This window comes from Lupinus angustifolius, chromosome LG17 (genome assembly GCF_001865875.1).
Source record: "Lupinus angustifolius cultivar Tanjil chromosome LG17, LupAngTanjil_v1.0, whole genome shotgun sequence".
NCBI classification, from domain to species: domain Eukaryota; kingdom Viridiplantae; phylum Streptophyta; class Magnoliopsida; order Fabales; family Fabaceae; genus Lupinus; species Lupinus angustifolius.
Window position 1 is genome coordinate 17135155 of NC_032025.1, and position 18329 is coordinate 17153483.

Genomic DNA, 18329 nt, shown 5'->3' on the forward strand with positions numbered 1-18329 from the left:
CACTGATACCTAACACTTCCTGTAACACACATTTGGTGTTGGTGAAGATTAGCTTATAGTCAAGGGCATTGGTTAGTCTAGAGACATATATAAGGTTAAAGGTGAAGTTAGGTATATATAGGACAATGCTCAAGTATAAGTCCTTTGAGAATATGACAGTGCCAGATATATTGCTTATGACCTCATTTCCATTAGGCAATTTGATTTGAATAAGATGGATTCTTTTTAAAGATTGGAATTCTGACAAGGAAAAACAGACATGGTCAGTTGCACCTATATCAAGAACCCAATCCTTAGATTTAATTCAATGAGTTATGGTTTCAGAATAACCTGGATTAGAGGCATCAATATTGGTAATCTAATTGGTGACCTAACACTGGCTTCCAGATTCCTTAAGCATTGCTAAGATGGCCTTATGTTGTTCAGGGGTGAATCTAGTCATGCTGCCTTAGATACTTTGATTATCCTCTTCATTTGATCCAAGAATGTTGTTGACATTGTTGCTATTCTTGTAATATGGTGGGAAACCATGTTTCTTGTAACAAATATCAATGGTGTAGCCATTCTTGTTACAATATGAGCAGACCTTTGAGTTAGATGAACCTCTTCCTCTTCCATTTCCAGAGGTATATCCTCTTCTAGTTCCACCATTGTTGCTACCAGCTTTGAATCCTCTTCCTCTGAATCTTCCTCTACTTGGTACATTATCACTGGTGCTAGCTAGGATCTTGGTTTCACTTAAGTCAAGAGGCAGACTCATCTGTCTTTCTTGTTGGATTAGTAAAGAGAAGGCCTTGTTGATGGTAGGTAGAAGATCCATCAATATTATTTGAGATCTGACAGTCGCATACTGCTCATTAAGCCCTTTTAGAAATTTAATTACATGATCATTCTCCCTATATGATCTTACAATGTTGGTAAGGTCAGAATCACATTGAACAGGGCATTGCTTGAGGGTATGGGTCTGAAATCATCCAATTCCTCCCATAAACCCTTCAAATGAGTATAATAGGAACTTATGGACAAATTACTTTGCCTTACTCTATAAATTTCTTCTTGCAACTCACATATCCTAAAAACATCTCCTTCGTGATATCTTTCTTTCAAATCTTGCCAAACTTCAAGAGCTGTATCCATCCACAGCATGCTTTTCACTATGTCCTTGTCTATAGATTGATTTATCCAGGCTAGAACTAGAGTGTTGCACCTGTCCCATGCTGCAAAAGTAGGATCAGTGGTATTTGGTTTTGACAGGGAACCATCTATGTATTGTAGTTTGTTCTTGGTATTCAGAGCCATGAACATTTCTTTGGCCCAAGAATGATAATTCCCTCCATTGAGAACAGGAGTGACCAAAATTCCACTTGGATTCTCATTCGGGTGTATATAGAACTAGCTATAAGGATCATTGATGGGATTCACTATGGTAATAGCATTAGCCATTGTACAAAGAGAGAAATAAGAGCAGGAAAATCAAGGAGATGAAAAACGATTTATCAGAGTGACAAAGCTTGGCGCAGTAGAGCATCAAATGATGCTCTGATACCATCTTAAAATGGTGCTTGCCATGCTCCTTGATTCAAGATAAAAGAGAAAAAATTGAGAGGATATCAAGAAGAGGATGAAGAAAAACTCTTATTTCATTGATTGATTAAAAGATACAAAGATACATCATATTTATAATGAACATCTAAAAATAGAAACTCAGCCTAACCAACTAACTAACTTTCCAACTAAACCATTCTGAAAACAGAAAAACAGAAAATTAACAAAGGAATAAGGCTTGATGCTTCTGAACAAGAATAGCAAAAGAATCATAAATAAGCCTAGGATCTCCTTGAATCAAGTTGCTAATAACATTCTTTTCCTTGATTGAGAAATGTCCAACAAGTTGCCCAAGACTAGACCCATCATGAGCTTGGATGCCATTGAGATTCATGTTGCTTGGACAGTTTGGTCGAGACTGAGAGGTCTGACCAATCTGCTTGTCCAAGCTATCCTGATCAAGCCTGATGCTACTGCTTGAAGGCTTCCATGCTAAAGATGCAATCTGATCCAAACCAAGCTCCATGTTTTCCTTCAAGTCATCCCACATTCCATGCTTGCCTTGCTGATCAAACCAATCTCCATGCTATGTTTGTTCTGTTGTTCCAAGCTAAATTGATTTGAGTATTGTAGACAAACCTGTTCTACATTACAATTCATTAGTCTAGGCACACAATCATATACTAAATTTCATAATATTAAGCAAAACAGAAGCAGGATACGTAGATTCATAGTATAACAACAATATCACATACTCAACAAACAACAAACTATCTAGAAATTTGAAGGTCCTCCTCTATTCTCTGACCCCCAATTCCTCTATAAAAAAAATAGCCTATGCACAGAAAATGGAGCAAAGAAACTCATTTAAAAAATGAGAAAAAGATGTATACACTGACAGTGTATGAGTTTTTTACAATGTCACTCAATCATCTACCATTCATTTTCAATTATGTTGGACTTTTCAGAAAAAGTAATCCAAATGAATAGTGAACGATACACTGATTGTGTATAATTCTTTACACTGTCAGTGCATCAATATTACACTCTTAAAAAATTGGTAATCAATATATCATTTCACCTAAAGCTAAAGTTGCTCACATGTGCATCTTTATCAAGTGTTTTGCATCTTTATCATGTGATTTGCTAATATCAACCTCAGTTAGCCAAATGGGAAGGTCAAGTGTTGCAAACTTGTCTAGGATAGTTCTTACAAGGGGAAGGTTTGGTATTGTAAAGTGACTCTCTAAGCCAATTCCATCCATAAAAACACCATTATGTTTACAGTTCTCGGTTGCATACCACTTGAGCTCATTTTCAAAGACAAGAACATTGAATCTCTTCACAAGCCAATTTTGTAAATGATATATAATTATAAGATTTTTAACTGGCATTTGAACATCATAATGGAATGAGGTTTATTGTGCTAATGTCTATGTTGTGAAAAATGGTTAGTTGGATATATTCAAATCTGATAAGGTAAATTACCAAGAATGGTATTTGCTATTGCAGATCCAAAAAGGAACTCTTTGAGACCTGCTCTATAGTCATAGTAGCTCCTTCCACTCTTCTTCCCTTGGTATCTGACACATGAACTGATGTAGCTTGCTTTCGTTTCTGTCAAATGCAAAAGGAAACCAAGTTTAAACATTACTCATGTTGTGTTTTTGTTTTCTTGACACATACTCATCTTATTCTAATTAGTTATAATATTTGCTTATATTATATGACCCTTTTACTTGTTCATATGAACACACTTGCAAGATTTAATATTGGAAATCTTATTAGTCTTTGGCTCTACGACAAGACCACATTTTATGTTTTCATTGGTCGGTCATACACTTGAAAATTAACAGCACATTTTTTGCCATGCTGAAATTTATGAAGAATAAAAGTTCATTTTCCTCACAGTGTTGATTATATATTGTTGATTGACTCTCTATTGTTCCTTGGTAAATGGCTGCAGAGATGGGCTAGCTAATTCTATACTGATATCTTCACTATTAGTGTTCTGCATTATTACAAAATGAAATAAACAAAGCCAAATATATTGAATTAAAGCAATTAGCTAAATATGACAATTTCATTAATGAAGTTAAAAGACAAAGTTATCTGAAAGAAGAGTATAAATGAGTTTCAGCAATCACCTATCTTTGTTTCCCATACAATAAGCTTATGCTCCATCTTATAGCATTAACTCATGTAGTTAACCTTAAAATTTTATAACTTTTTATTGTTCTTATATGGAACTATTTAATTTCTTTCATTCTTTGTTTCCTTTTACTTACTCAGCTTTTAACTGATATCATATCATCCTTAATTAAAAATTCTTTCTTTTCTCTCTGATAAAATTTCATTTTCTATCAATTATATCTATTAAAAAATTTGACATGTAACAAACTTGCGGTTCCAAAGTTGTTTCCACAAAGTCACCGCCTAAAAGCTAATTCAATAAAGCATCATTGTTATTGTTTCTCCTAAAAGCTAGTTCGAGCACTAACAATATACCTACTACTTATAGTACCAGTAGGGATGGTAAAATATACAAATATTAGAACCACTTGAGCAATCAAAATATTCAAAAACTCATGCTCTAAGTTCTTTATGATAGTGTTAGACTTGAATGAAGAAACGATGACTACCAATTCCTTTCAATGGTGATTAAAGATTAAAGAACAAGTAATTGAAGAGAAGAAAATGATTTTCTACTCTAAGGTGAAATATGATTAACATGAAGTGACATGAGTCATGGGAGATTACTAACATGATTGTACCATACATTATCGAATATAAATTAAATTATATTACTATTTGCAATCAGGCAAAAAACAAATATGACAAACAAAATCTACACTCATAGATGACTTGTTCGAATGCATGATGATTTATCATAATTAATGAAGTTCACTGAAATGGTATATTGAATTTGCAATTATACTTGCAGACATTGAGGGACTTGGGGGTTAGATCTATGAAACTTATGACAAACAATCCAGAAAAATATGTTGGGCTAAAAGGCTATGGTTTGATAGTGTCTGGCAGGATCCCCTTGTTAACTCTTATTACCTCAGTGAACAAGAGATATTTGGAGATCAAACGTGTGAAAATGGGACACATCTATGGCTTGGAGTTTAATGGCCAATTAAGCAGTAATGACATTGTTGATGATTCTAATGTTGTTAATGCCTTACAAACCTGCTTTTTTAATAACATTTTTCTGTTAGATATATGCACTTAAAGTAACTTTTTTCACAATCTTATATTATTCATACAAATTTTTAGTTCAGATTTTTCAACATCAAATGGTTCCCTCTTCTAAAACTAGAAATAAATTCGCATAAATGTAATTAGATTAAAACAGTTTTTCCACTTCATTTTAGTTAGCATCAACAACCAAACCCGTAACTAATAAAGAAACTTAGATCTATTACCAACATCATCAATGCAACGTCATTCTAAATGGAAAAGAGTAAAATAAATTTCAAGCATTCACGGTTACAAATAAACTCAAATCTATAAAAACATAAAATGAAACGCAAATTTGTTTTTACCTTGCAAGTAGTCACAGTTTTCAGCCTCTTTACGAACGACATCGAGAACAAAATCAATCAACTCAGCACCTTCGGTATAATGACTTTTCGCTCAGTTATTCCCCGCACAAGATTGACCAAACACAAAGTTATCAGGCCGGAAGATCTTGCCATCCGGGCCAGATCTAATGCTATCCATGGTTCCAGGTTGAAGATCCATGAGCACCGCTCTCGGAACATATCTTCCACCATTTATACCGATCAGGCGCAACAAAAGAGGAAGTATCAAGGCAAAGTAAAAAAAAGAAGAGGAAATCATTCGAAGTATCAAGGCATAAGCATTAGAAGTCAAGGAACGTGAACCTTCGACCTTCGGTAGTGGAACGTGGAATGTGAACCATAGGGTTTGTGAAGCAATCACTTTTGAACCGTAGGGTTTGTGAAGCAAAAATGTGATATGTGAATTTAAGAAAAGTGATGATCTGAAAGAGGATATGATAGTTAATCAAAAAAATGAAGATGAAATTGCACACGGGGTGAACATAAAAACCGCCCATGAGTTGAAATTATTCAAAATGAGAGATAGGTAGAAAAAACTAACAGTATGTAATAATTCTTTTCATGTAAGTTATTATTATAAACTTTTATCCAAAAATGTTTAGAGGTATATATGTTGTTTGTTGAAGGCCCATTTTGTTCTCTGATGGAGCGGGTAAGGATGTTGAAAATCTCCATAAATTAAATAAAAACATTCATTATATATCTAGTTATTGTTTGGTTTACCTCATTTGATTTATTTGAATAAGTTTAAATAACTTCCATAAAAAACAAATATAAATACAAAATTTGTTGTAATAAAAAAAATTTCTAACTTTCTAACATGTTAATTGATTAATACTTACTCAGTTTCAGTTTGATTAACTATAATATTAATCCATTAATTGTTATTGGTTTTAGGTTTACTTTCCAACGTAGCTTTCTTTTCCAAGATGGTTCCGTGAGAATGAGAATAGGCTGAAATAAGCTGAAGCATAGCATTAATAAATGTTCTCTGCATAAAAGTAAAAACCTTTCAACAATTGTCAAAATGGCATGCCTAAGTAGCAACTACTTTGGTGAAAGATTAATATGCAATTGCATTATGACTTTGAATATCTATTCATAAAAGTAGTAAAGGCAGACTACTAACGTCAATCATTTACATGCTTTCAAAATGATACAATTTTCTGCAAAAAATTTAATAATCATTATGAGACTGTTTATCTTGTTAAGTGCAAACAGAAATTGCTTAAGCAAATAAATGGGGGAATTGATTGATAAGAAATTAATCTGAGAATGAATTGATTAACGAAATTAAAAATTAAAGACAAAAATATAAGAAGCAGTAATCATGTTGGTAGCCTGGTAAATACAAGAGAGTATTCAAAGAAATTATCTTACTCCCGGACGAATAAAATTATGGTTTTGTATAGAAAAGTTAAGGTAATAAACTAGGTAATTGCTGATAAGGATTGAAGTAGTTAATCACTGGGCCAAAAATGCATATTATTATTATTATTGGCTTAAAAGATATCTAGTATGACTATGTTTACCGTGGTGAGTGCACACTTTCCCATAATGAGTGTCACTCTATATGTCATGAACTTGTGATTTGTTGAAAAAATATATTTAAGTTAAAATTTAATTATTAATTATTTTGTTAATCGTCATAACTTATGGTACATAGAGTGACACAAATTATGAGACAAAAGATATACTCCCGTTGGGGGCAAAAAAATTTAGTACAAGGATTTGCTATTCCCAAACATATCCCAAAGTCTGTTTAAACCAACCACAATATGTCATATTAGTTAAAAAAATTAAGCATTCATAACTTTGTCTATTTTTTCTTTATTATGTTTGGTTTGTGACAAGCTTGAGGACAACAGATCCCCATCTATTTTTTAGTCCAGTATTATCGTGGGCCCTATGCCATCACCCCTCTCACTTACACTTTGGGTTATGCATTGCAGACCCATATATCAAATGTACTAAATTGTGTATGACTTTCTATCCAATACGAATCAAATATTGTCACATGAATAAAAGAAAGTATTTAAATATAAAAAAATAACAAATATAATATTCTAATTAACCTACACAGGAGATGAAACATCATTTGCGACATATTATCTATGTCATATGCATGACAAGATTTGATTTGGATCAACTTCATAACTTGTATTAAATATACAAGAACATAGCTTGTACCTCAGCAGCCAAACGGGGCAAATTCACTTGAATAGTGCACCTTAACAGAAAAATTACAGTTTTGGTGCACCTTTTTGAATATTTACCAAAATGGTGCACTTTTAGGACACTCGGCAATGACATAGTCGATTCACTTTCTTTTTTAAATTTCTCACACATAACTCGGCAATGAGATGAGAGTTTTATTTTTTTTATATTTCTCCCATAAAACTCGGCAACCCCATGGGAGTTTCACTTTTTTTTTGCTTTTGCTCACTCCTAAATTGGCTCCCACATGGGAGTTTTATTTTTTTGTCTCTCTCCCCCCTAAATCGGCAATGTGGGGGGAGTTTTTCTCATTTTGATTTGTGTTTTCATAGTCACTACTAACAAACAACAGAGAAAGAAAGAGTATGTATATATTATTCTTTCATGGGTAAGTCTGTACTCTTCTATAGTTCTGCTCAAACTTAGATTTGAAATTAAATTTGGGAAAGAATGGAGATTTAGGAAGAGGAAATTAAGAAAAAAGAAGTATAGGGAAAAAAGAGTTATTTGTTGTTGTTTGTAAGTTTCTCCTTTTGTTCTTTCTGCAAACTTTTGCACTTATTTTGCTTCTTTTTAGAAAAATCCAACTACCATCTTATGTCTCTATCTTTTCTCTTTTTCACTAAATTGTTTTTTTGCTCTTTCATTTTCTCAAAGCTAACTCTTATTTTCCTCCATTAGCCTCTTCTATTAATCAACCACACGATAATACTCCTTTAAGCACCTTAACTTTCTCACTCTTATCCTTTCTGTCTCTTTAACTTTGCTTTTCCTTCTCTTTAACTTTGCTTTTCCTTCTCTTTAACTTTGCTTTTCTTTTTCTGCAATGTCAAAATCAAAATGAGAAAAACTTCCCCCACATTGCTGATTTAGGGGGAGTGAGACAAAAAAATAAAACTTCCATGTGGGGGCCGATTTAGGAGTGAGAAAAGCAACAAAAAAAAAGTGAAACTCTCATGGGGTTGCCGAGTTTTATGGCAGAAATGTAAAAAAAATAAAACTCTCACCTCATTGCCGAGTTATGTGTGAGAAATTAAAAAAAAAAAGTGAATCGGCTATGTCATTGCCGAGTGTCATAAAAGTGCACCATTTTGGTAAATATTCAAAAAGGTGCACCAAAACTGTAATTTTTAAGTCAAGGTACACCATTCAAGTGAATTTGTTAGCCAAACGGTTGTTAACCAAAACATCTTCCATCCTTGGGTGATCTTTTTACTTTTGCACAAATCTGAATATTGAATTAACGTTTCGGCATAAAGGAGAGTAACCTACCCTCAAGCCAAGTATATAAGCAATGCAAAATGTTTGAGTTAAATATTTATGAATCTAAAAATAGCTTCCTTTGTGGCGTTCCTATAGTTGAGTAATCTCCACACAAAATCACTCACTTTTGAAGGAACATAGTTTATCCACATTTTCTTCCCTGGTTTAATTGCAGATTCCAGATCTCTTCATTAATGGAGAGGCCACTAAAGAGCTAAGATTATGACATGTGGCAAAATTATTTTTTAACGGTCAGGATTTTAAAATGAAAATTAATATTATTTTTTAATTAAATTAATTCAGAAAAATGATAAATATACCCTTTATTATCTTTCTCTCTCTTTCATTCCTCAATCTCTAACCATATATCTCTCTCTTCCACGGTTGTCATCATATCCTATTTGCACGAATCATTAATTTTTAGAGTAAACATTAACCTCCCTATTTCAGAAAAATCAAAACTCGCTTTTTAACGGCCAGGATTTTAAAATGCAAATTAATATTATTTTTAATTAAATCAATTCAGAAAAAAATGACAAATATACCCTTTATTCTCTTTTTCTCTCTTTCATTCCTCAATCCCTAACCAAATTTCTCTCTCCCATGGATGTCATCATATCCTATTTGTGCCAATCTTTAATTTTTAGAGTAAACATTACCCTCCGTTTCAAAAAATTCAAAACCCACTTTTCATTTATGAGAGAAGAAATGATAGTAGCTAGGGGAGAGAGATCTGATTATGGATTAAGGTACCAAAGAAAGAGAGAATAAAGAATATGTTTGTCATTTTTTCTGAATTAGTTTATTTAAGAATAATGTTAATTTTCATTTTAAAATCTTGACCATTAAAAAAGGACTTTGCCACATGTCATAATTTTGGCTCTACACTCACTTCTCTAGTAATGGAAAGGATCCAAACTCTTAATTGCAGCAGGTACTTGTCTTTAACCAAATAATTGTTTGTGGAACCATGGAGTCAATCCCAAAACAAAGAAGGCCAAAAGACCTTATACAAAATCTTCTTCCAAAACAAAGAAAATCCTCCACCAAAGGATATTCCACCCTAAGCACCTAAAACCCATGAACTAGATTCTACCATTGTCACATTCTTCTTAGTTGGAATATTGTACATTCTCCAGAAGATAGATTTAATCCATCTGTCACAGAACCATCACCAGTCACCCTTTTCATGGAACTACTGAGTCAACATAATTAGTTACAAAGAATGAGGATATGGACATGTTGAGAGGGAAGAGGGAACGATAGCCATACTAGGATAAGGGGCTATGTGATGGGATAATAAGCAGTAGATTAAGGAAAAAGGATAAGGGAAGAATATATGATTTAGAAAAACAAATTTTATCAACTAATAGTGTAAGAGTTTTTTTATACTTTCACTATATTATTCACTAATCATTTTCAACTATCATCGACTCATAAATAAAAATAATACAAATGAATAGTGTTTGATACACTAATTATGTATAAATCTTTATATTGCATAAATATTTGATTAACTACGGGGAGCGACTTGGAGCACTTAAACACCTCAACTTTTTTGTTTAAATTTATTTTGTTTATATTATTATATAATATGATAGTATTATATAGGCAAAAGTTTACAAAAATCCCTTAAAATTTATGTCTTTTGCAAGTAGACACCATGAACTAATTTTTTTCCTTCTAATTACTCCTTAAACTTTAACTTTTGGTGCAATTGGTTCTTATATATATCAAATTTAAAATTACTAATTATGAAAAATAATCACTTATGTTATTTTTTAAATACTAACTAGCATATCATTATTATATAAACGATTCATGCTAATCCAATATAACAACCGTGAGATTTTTCAGAAATGCTTGACTTTTAAGTTCATGGAATCCATAAAATCTATATCAAATAACATTGAGATTTGTTAAAAGAATGAGGTTTTGGAGTGGTTTCCAATGCACATTAATGTGACCATTTATGGTGATTTTTGGATTTCTGAAATGAAAAAACTCACTACTCCCACATTGCTTAGAGGAAGCAAGGTGAATGGCTTTATAAGCCTTAAGTTGCAACCTTGGGGCACACCCCAAGGGTACAATGAGTTTTGTGAGTGGGTGAGGACTCACACAAACAAAACTGCTCCACACAGGTGCGCACGTACCACCACCACCTTCGTTGTCCGGCCGTCTGGGCTCGGCTTCGGGTCGGGATTGGGCTTGGGCCCAACATTCTTTTTAAAGAAACATTTATTTATTTTATTTTATTTTGGGCTATTTGGGTTTGGACTGTGTGTTGACCAAGTCAACACACACATTTAACATAGAGTTGTTAGTGATAGAGGCATTGGTAATAGAATCGTTGGTGATAGAGTCGTTGGGCGGTAATGTTTTGCACTATTGGATCATATAGTCGTTTGATCTTTTGCATTATCGGATGGGGGAGTCGTTGGAGGCCTTAGGCTATAAATAGAGGTCTCCTTCCCACATTACAATTCGCACCAAGTTGAAGGTGTTTACCTCTTAACTTTTCTTTCTCCCCCTCATTTTCCGTCGATGCATTTCTGGCAACCTTATCCCCCTTTCTTTCTATGACACTTGAGAATTGACACAGGCAGCCAAAGTGGGAATTTCGATAATTGATATTGGTAGTCAATATTGTGGAAAAAGAATTGACACGAGCAACCATAATGTGGGAATTCGAGAATTGGTACTAGTACCCATATTGTGGGTGTATTCGAGAGCGAATCTTATATTGTAGTAAGGCATCGTATAATAGAGAACTGAATTGTTTTATCCCGAGGACGATGTCATTAATAGTCTGCTTACATAATATTAGAAGTACCATGAAACGTCTTAAAGAGAGTGACATGGTCGTGACTCAGCTAGTAAGGATTATTTCTTGTCATTCAGAATTGTTTCGAGCTACGGAAACAAAATTCTTAAGACGTTTCTACTGCAATGACATTCGTAGATAATATTACTGGACCGAACAACTTTGACCTGAACAATCTATTTCAGTTTGATGGGACAAATTTCAAACATTGGCAACATAAGATGTATTTTTTCCTCACTATGAGAAAGGTTGTCCACATTTTGAAAACCGACATCCCAGTGGTGTCAGATGAGGCTGAAAAAGAGAAAATGGATAAAATGACTATTGAAATAGCTCTCTAGAATGAAAATAATTACTTGTGTAAGAATTTCATTCTGAATGAATTGTCTGATGATCTCTATGGTTACTATAGTCCATACAAGTTTGTCAAATTAATTTGGTATGCACTTGAAAAGAAATATGTTACTAAAGAAGTTGAGACTAAAAAATATGTTGTTAGTCATTACCTCAAGTATCAATGACTAATGATAAATCAGAAGAGTCTCAGTCCATTGAGATACATAGAATTGCTCGTGAAATCATTTCTGATGTTATGCTCGTAAAGAGTTAAACTCACTGAGCCTATGGATGTGTATTCGTTGGGTATGTTGTAAACAATAAGACGTACAGGTTTTATGACCTTAATGCAAAAGTGATCACTAAGTCTAAGCGATGATGATTTCAATGAAAAAGAAATTCTCTTTTAAATTGAGGAATGGCGATGGCACATTAACTAATCACATACATGTGATAAGAGATTATGATAAAATGAAATATTTGAAATAGAACTTAAAAGAAGAAAGAGAACAACAACTGCTAGAGAGTATAGACTTGATTATATGGTATTGGAGGAGAATCTGTCGACTCTCCAAGAAGTTTTGACTTCTTTGTATGATGATTTGTGGCAAGAAGCCATAAATTATGAGATGAATTATCCACAGCCTAACAAGAAACAAACTATTTTGGCTCAATCTACTATGGAAGTTGAGATGATAGCACTAGCAACATCTAGCGAAGAAGCAAGTTGGCTGAAAAGCTTGCTTGTAGAGATTCCCCTATGGGAAAAACCAATCCCAGCTGTGTTGGACTATGGTGATAGTACCACGACTATTGCAAAAACTGAAAATCGCTTTTATAACGGTAAGAAACGACAAATTCGTCGTAAGCACAACACCATTAGAGAGTTACTCTCTACAAGAGCTGTTAGAGTGGATCATGTACGCACTGAAAATAACTTAGCAGATCCTTTGACGAAAGGACTAGCTAGAGAGAAAGTCCATAATACTTCTAAGAGTATGAGACTATTGCTTTTAGAACGAGAATCACTCATGATGGTAACCCGACTTAACTGACTTGAGATCCCAAGAAATGGATTCAATGGGTAATAACAAGTTGTGAAATGATATAAAAATGAACATGTTATAAAATTATGAGAAGCATCATTCCTACAACATATGTAAGGATGAGTTAAACTCTTAATGAGATCTATACTCCAATTGGAGTGGAGTACCTAGGCTATAGAAGTATTCTTGATAGACTCACCTATGTTAATATGGAAATGAGGCTCGCTTCCTATGAAATTTTCTCGCATAAATTTCTGAAGCATTCACTATAGTGGGATAGACGTGCATGATCTTTAACACACGGGCTTTAAAGAATACACCTTTGAAAAGATTTTGTATGGTTTGATGCCAGAGATAGAGTTTAGGACTACGAGACACTCTAGTAAAATCTGGATCTTATTCAGCATGCAAAGGTTCAAGTCGCATGACACATTTGTTTATGCACAATCTTATTGAGACCAGAGAAATTACCAGAAATCGTTTTTTAATTTCAAGTGGAGAATTGTTGGGATTTGTTGAAAGAATGATGTTTTGAAGTCGTTTTTAATGCACATTAATGTGACCATTTATGGTGACTTTTGGGTTTGTGAAATGAAAAAACTCACTAGTCTCACATTGCTTGGATGATGGAAGTTGAAAGGCTTTATAAGCCTTAAGTTGCAACATTGGGGTGTGCCTCAAGGGGTAAAAAGGATTTTGCGAGTAGGTGATGACTCATATAAACAAAACCTCTTCATACACACGCGTGCATGCACCACCACCACCACCTCCGCCGACGTCCATGTGACCCAACATACACACATGTGGACCCAATATTCTTTTTAAATAAACATTTATTTATTTTATTTTGGGCTATTTGGGCTTGGATCGTCTGTTAACCAAGTCAACACACGCATTTAAAAAAGTCGTTGGTGATAGAGTCGTTGGTAATAGAGTTGTTGGTGATAGAGTCGTTTGATCTTTTGTACTATCGGATGGGGGAGCCATTGGAAGTCTCAGACTATAAATAGAGGTCTCCTCCCCACATTACAATTTGCACTAAGTTGAAGGCGTTTACCTCTCAACCTCTCTTTCTCCCCCTTATATTCCGCCGATGCATGTCCAACAATTTTCTCCCCCTTTCTTTCCGTGACACTTGAGAATTGGCACAGGCAGCCAAAGTGACAATTTCGAGAATTGACACTAGTAATCAGTATTGTGGGAAAAGAATTGGCACGGACAGCCATATTGTGAGAATTCGAGAATTGGTATTGGTAGCCATATTGTGGGTGTATTCGAGATTGATTTTTAGAGTGCAGTAAGACATCGTATAATAGAGAACTGAACTGTTTTATCAGGGGAACGACGTGGTTGATAGTTTGTTTGCACAACTTTAGCAGTATCACGAAACGTCTTAAAGAGAGCGACCTTGTCGTTACTGAGCCAGTAAGGATTATTTTGCGACATTCAAAATTGTTGTGAGCTACAATAACAACAAATAATTATCTATGTTGTTCTTACTTAATTATATGCGTCAAATGATCATTAATCATACAAATTAATTATTGTCACTTAACTTCCATAAGCTTTTTGGTATAAAAAACATATGCTTGTGAATACAACAGTGTCTACTAGCTAATTATACAAAAAGATAGTTATAAGTGATGTACGATTCACACAAAAATATAGTATAATACAATTGTTCCAAATATTATTAGCATTCAGGAAAGAAGGTAAAATTCCAAAAATGTAAATTATTAAAAAACTTGCATTACTACTTTTGTATTTAAGGTTTAAATTCGCAACATTTAATCTTTCAACCTCATCTAATATATTAATTCTAATTTTATTGTTAGTAATTTAAAATTATGAGGAGAGATCTATTTACACTTATTTTAAGTTACACAAGTTATACTCAATCTCAGCCATTTATTTTCATAATGGATCAAATAGGTGAAACTTAAAAGTTATTTAAGATTTTTCTTTCTCTCTCATCACTTATTGCATTCACTCATATGGTCCGTTGAATCTATGAAAATTAGTGGCTGAGATTGAGTGTAACTTAAAATGGATGTAAACGGATCCCTCCTCTAAAATTACATATATGTATGGACCAATTTTACTAATAGTTAAAATTTAAGGTGTAATTAGGAAGATAAAATAGTTTATGATATCTACTTACAAAAGACATGAAGTTTAAGAAGGGTTTTGTGAACTTTTCTCGTGTTATATATATAACTTAAACTTTATAATTTCTTGCATAATAAATTAAATTATTTTTATCATTCCATAAACATCAAAAATCTATTCAAAAAATTAAATTACAATTCAAAGTTTTCACATTTTGTATTTTAATAGTAACCTAAAACTTATATCATGTAACGCCTCGAAAATTACTCCCCCTCAAAAATGGGTATTTTTTTTAATAATGATACCATATAAAATTTATTTCCTTATATTCATTCCATTTTTGGAACATCACTTTAAGTAACATACAATGCGGAAAATCAAAAACATCATTACCTAAAGGTAACAAAAATATAATTCAATATAACTTTGAATCATATTTCATTTAATATCGGAAAATATATGTACGAAATACAAGGCGGAAGAAATATTCGCCCAAACTGAAATTACACAAAAGGTTGAGACATCCAACACATTAAAAAGTACCCTACACAGATCTAAGTCGCAAGGGCTTGTGTAGGTGTACCGATCTTCCTCAATCCTCCATGCTCCCTCCTGGGACATCGAGAAGCGGTAACTCCGAATCCTCGTAGAACAATCCATCTGAACAAAACGCGATCTGATGACAAACAGAAAGAAGAGGGAGTAAGACATCTAATGAATATTACTCATTAACGGCGTAGAATTACACGGAATATCACATCCAAACAGACACGCATAATAAACACAATATATACATCACATATAAAAATGCATAATGATGAATGATGTTATAATCTCATATTAGGAGGATCAAAGTCCACAATCTCAATGTATGAATGTTATGCTTGTTTCATCCATCCTTTCACCAATATTCTCCCAATATACTACTCGGAAATAACCAAGAGTACAGGTCCCATAACAAGTCGATTTGAACGCACCAAGCACCAAAATTATTCCTTGCAAAGATATAGGATCGATCTATTCCAACGTAACTTTCCATTTCAGGACGATGTCGTATCAAACACTTTCTGGGCATCCCTCTCATTGATCCTGATTGCAAAGAGGGGTGGTCAGGGATCGTCTAGTTTGCGCTGTGAGAACTGTCCGATCCAACAGAATACCTCATCCAGGAATACAAGGGACTTGTCTCACCTAGACTCACGCTCAAGACTTTGCTGATGAACCACCGCGATCGTCGTCCCTCGCAACATATCGGGGCTCGTTCGTCTCCCGTAAATTTCCTCTCTACTACTTCATTATCCATAATGAGTATGCATACTAACCGAGGTTAGCTGATTAAATATTTTAATCGTTATTTTATATGATCGGCCCAACCTAAGACATCTCTCAAATGAATACTTCATGTGGAACCCGATCTTACGTCATCACGTAAAAGAGGAATAACATCCTTACCACTACGAAATCGCTGAATATCCTGGACGAATACATGGCCAAGCCTCTTATGGTCAGACGACCTCGCTGCATGGTATCATGTAATCCTTTTTTGGCATTGCCCTAATCACGACATCACAGTCGGAAATCTTGCCCTAAATAGGCGCAAGAACAAAGGTACTTGTATAAGTTTGTCAATTTTGGGCACCAGACTCAATCATCTGAGTCATGGTCTTTCCCAAGTTTAAATACACTTCACAACCAAGCTAGGGCTATTGTCTAAGCAATCAAACAATCAGAAACAGTCAAAAATATTGTATGTCTCTCGCTCAAGCGACGATCTCATCACAACAGATTCAATTCTCTTCCTGATTCTCGCCCAAGTGAGGGACTGTCGCTCAAGCAACAAATCCATCAAAATTTGGTCAAAATACCTGTCTGGTCTGTGCCTGGGCGAAATACGGTCGCTCGGGCACCAAAAACGCCCAAAACCGGTCCTTCAGCCCTCGCCTTTAACAAAGCAATTCCTTACTTTTATTACTTTCAAGAATTTAATATAGTTATTTACCTTTACAACTTCTTGATGGCAAACATGCCCTTAGACTCTCGTATATATGAGAGTTATCGTTCAGACGACTTAAAAAGAAGTCATGTCTGTATAGAGCCCTCTTACTCAAGTGAGAGTTGTCTTACTCAAGCGAGGGCACATCCATTTTTGAGGCATTTGTGGCTTAAGAGAGAGTTGTCTCGCTTAAGCGAGAAAACAATCAGTTCTCTTGGTGCCTATTTTAGCTCAAGCGAGAACTGTCTCGCCCCGAGCTAAAACACTTGTTTTCTCTAAACACTTCTCACTCAAGCGAGAGCTATCTTGCTCAAGCGAGAAGAGCGTGAATATCATTTTAATTAATTTTCTCAAGGAAAATATTTCGCATTTATATCACATGTTTCTAAACCTTGAATTTAACAATTATCACATACATACCATTCCCATAATAATCAGTCAAACATTACAATTCAAGAGTAAACATGGTATTTGAATATATAAACATATCATAAATCGGCATAAGAAATATTGTTGTACTTAATCCAAACAAACAGGCAATTTATTAAATACAAGTTTTCTTAATACCCAAGGCAACTCCAAACTTGTGAGGGAGTTTGGAGGTCCGGATGCATATTCGGACACCACTATGTCACAATGTTTTCTCCCTCACCTGAGTGAGAAGGGCTCGCCCGGGCGAGGTGGTCCAGTTACCAGGACCATTTTCCTGTCCCTTTTGGGCTACTGGATCGAAACTCTCCGATGTTTTCAATCCCAATGCATTTTAGATTCTCGAGTGGTGTTCCTTCATGGATAGCCACCACAATATTTAATATTTTAATCTATCCTAATCATACAACTTAAGAAAGTATTCGTAAAAAATCCAGGCATGCAAAATAATTGATTAAGTACGGGTTTTCGTAATACACAAATATAACTCCAAACTTTTGAGATAGTTTAAGAGATCCAGGTGTCATATTCGGACACCACTATGTCACGATGTATTCTCCCTCACCTTAGTGTGTCGGGTTGCTAGGTTCTCTGTTTGCAAGTGAGCTTACTTGATCCGATCTCCTCTCGAACTCTTCATTACGCCAAAATAACGTTAATTAGTTAACTGACGATAATAATTATACTTACAAAATAACTTTTTACGCGAAGATAAAACTTTCAATTTAAAATGAATTTAATTGCTTTCGTTCATCCGATTCAAGGTTGAATATCCTTGAATCATCATTTGTCATTGAAGGTCTTATAATAAAATAACATTTTTTAAAGTAAGATTTTCAATAAAACTTATACCGGAATTATGTCGTAATCCATGGATATACACCAGGCTAGTTCCCAGGAAAGAGAGGTGGGTCGCAAAGACACCATTAAATACCAAGTCTTTCCTTAGACAGAACCTTTCTAGACATGTATTC

The 18329-nt window shown here is 34.2% G+C and overlaps 1 long non-coding RNA gene across 1 annotated transcript; it reads right to left on the minus strand.

Annotated features, from left to right (window-relative positions):
* Positions 1668 to 3608, minus strand: LOC109330756. Its single transcript, XR_002105708.1, has 3 exons — positions 3455 to 3608; positions 3034 to 3162; positions 1668 to 2184 (listed from the first exon to the last, which is right to left on the minus strand). It is a non-coding gene; the product is annotated as an uncharacterized LOC109330756 (long non-coding RNA).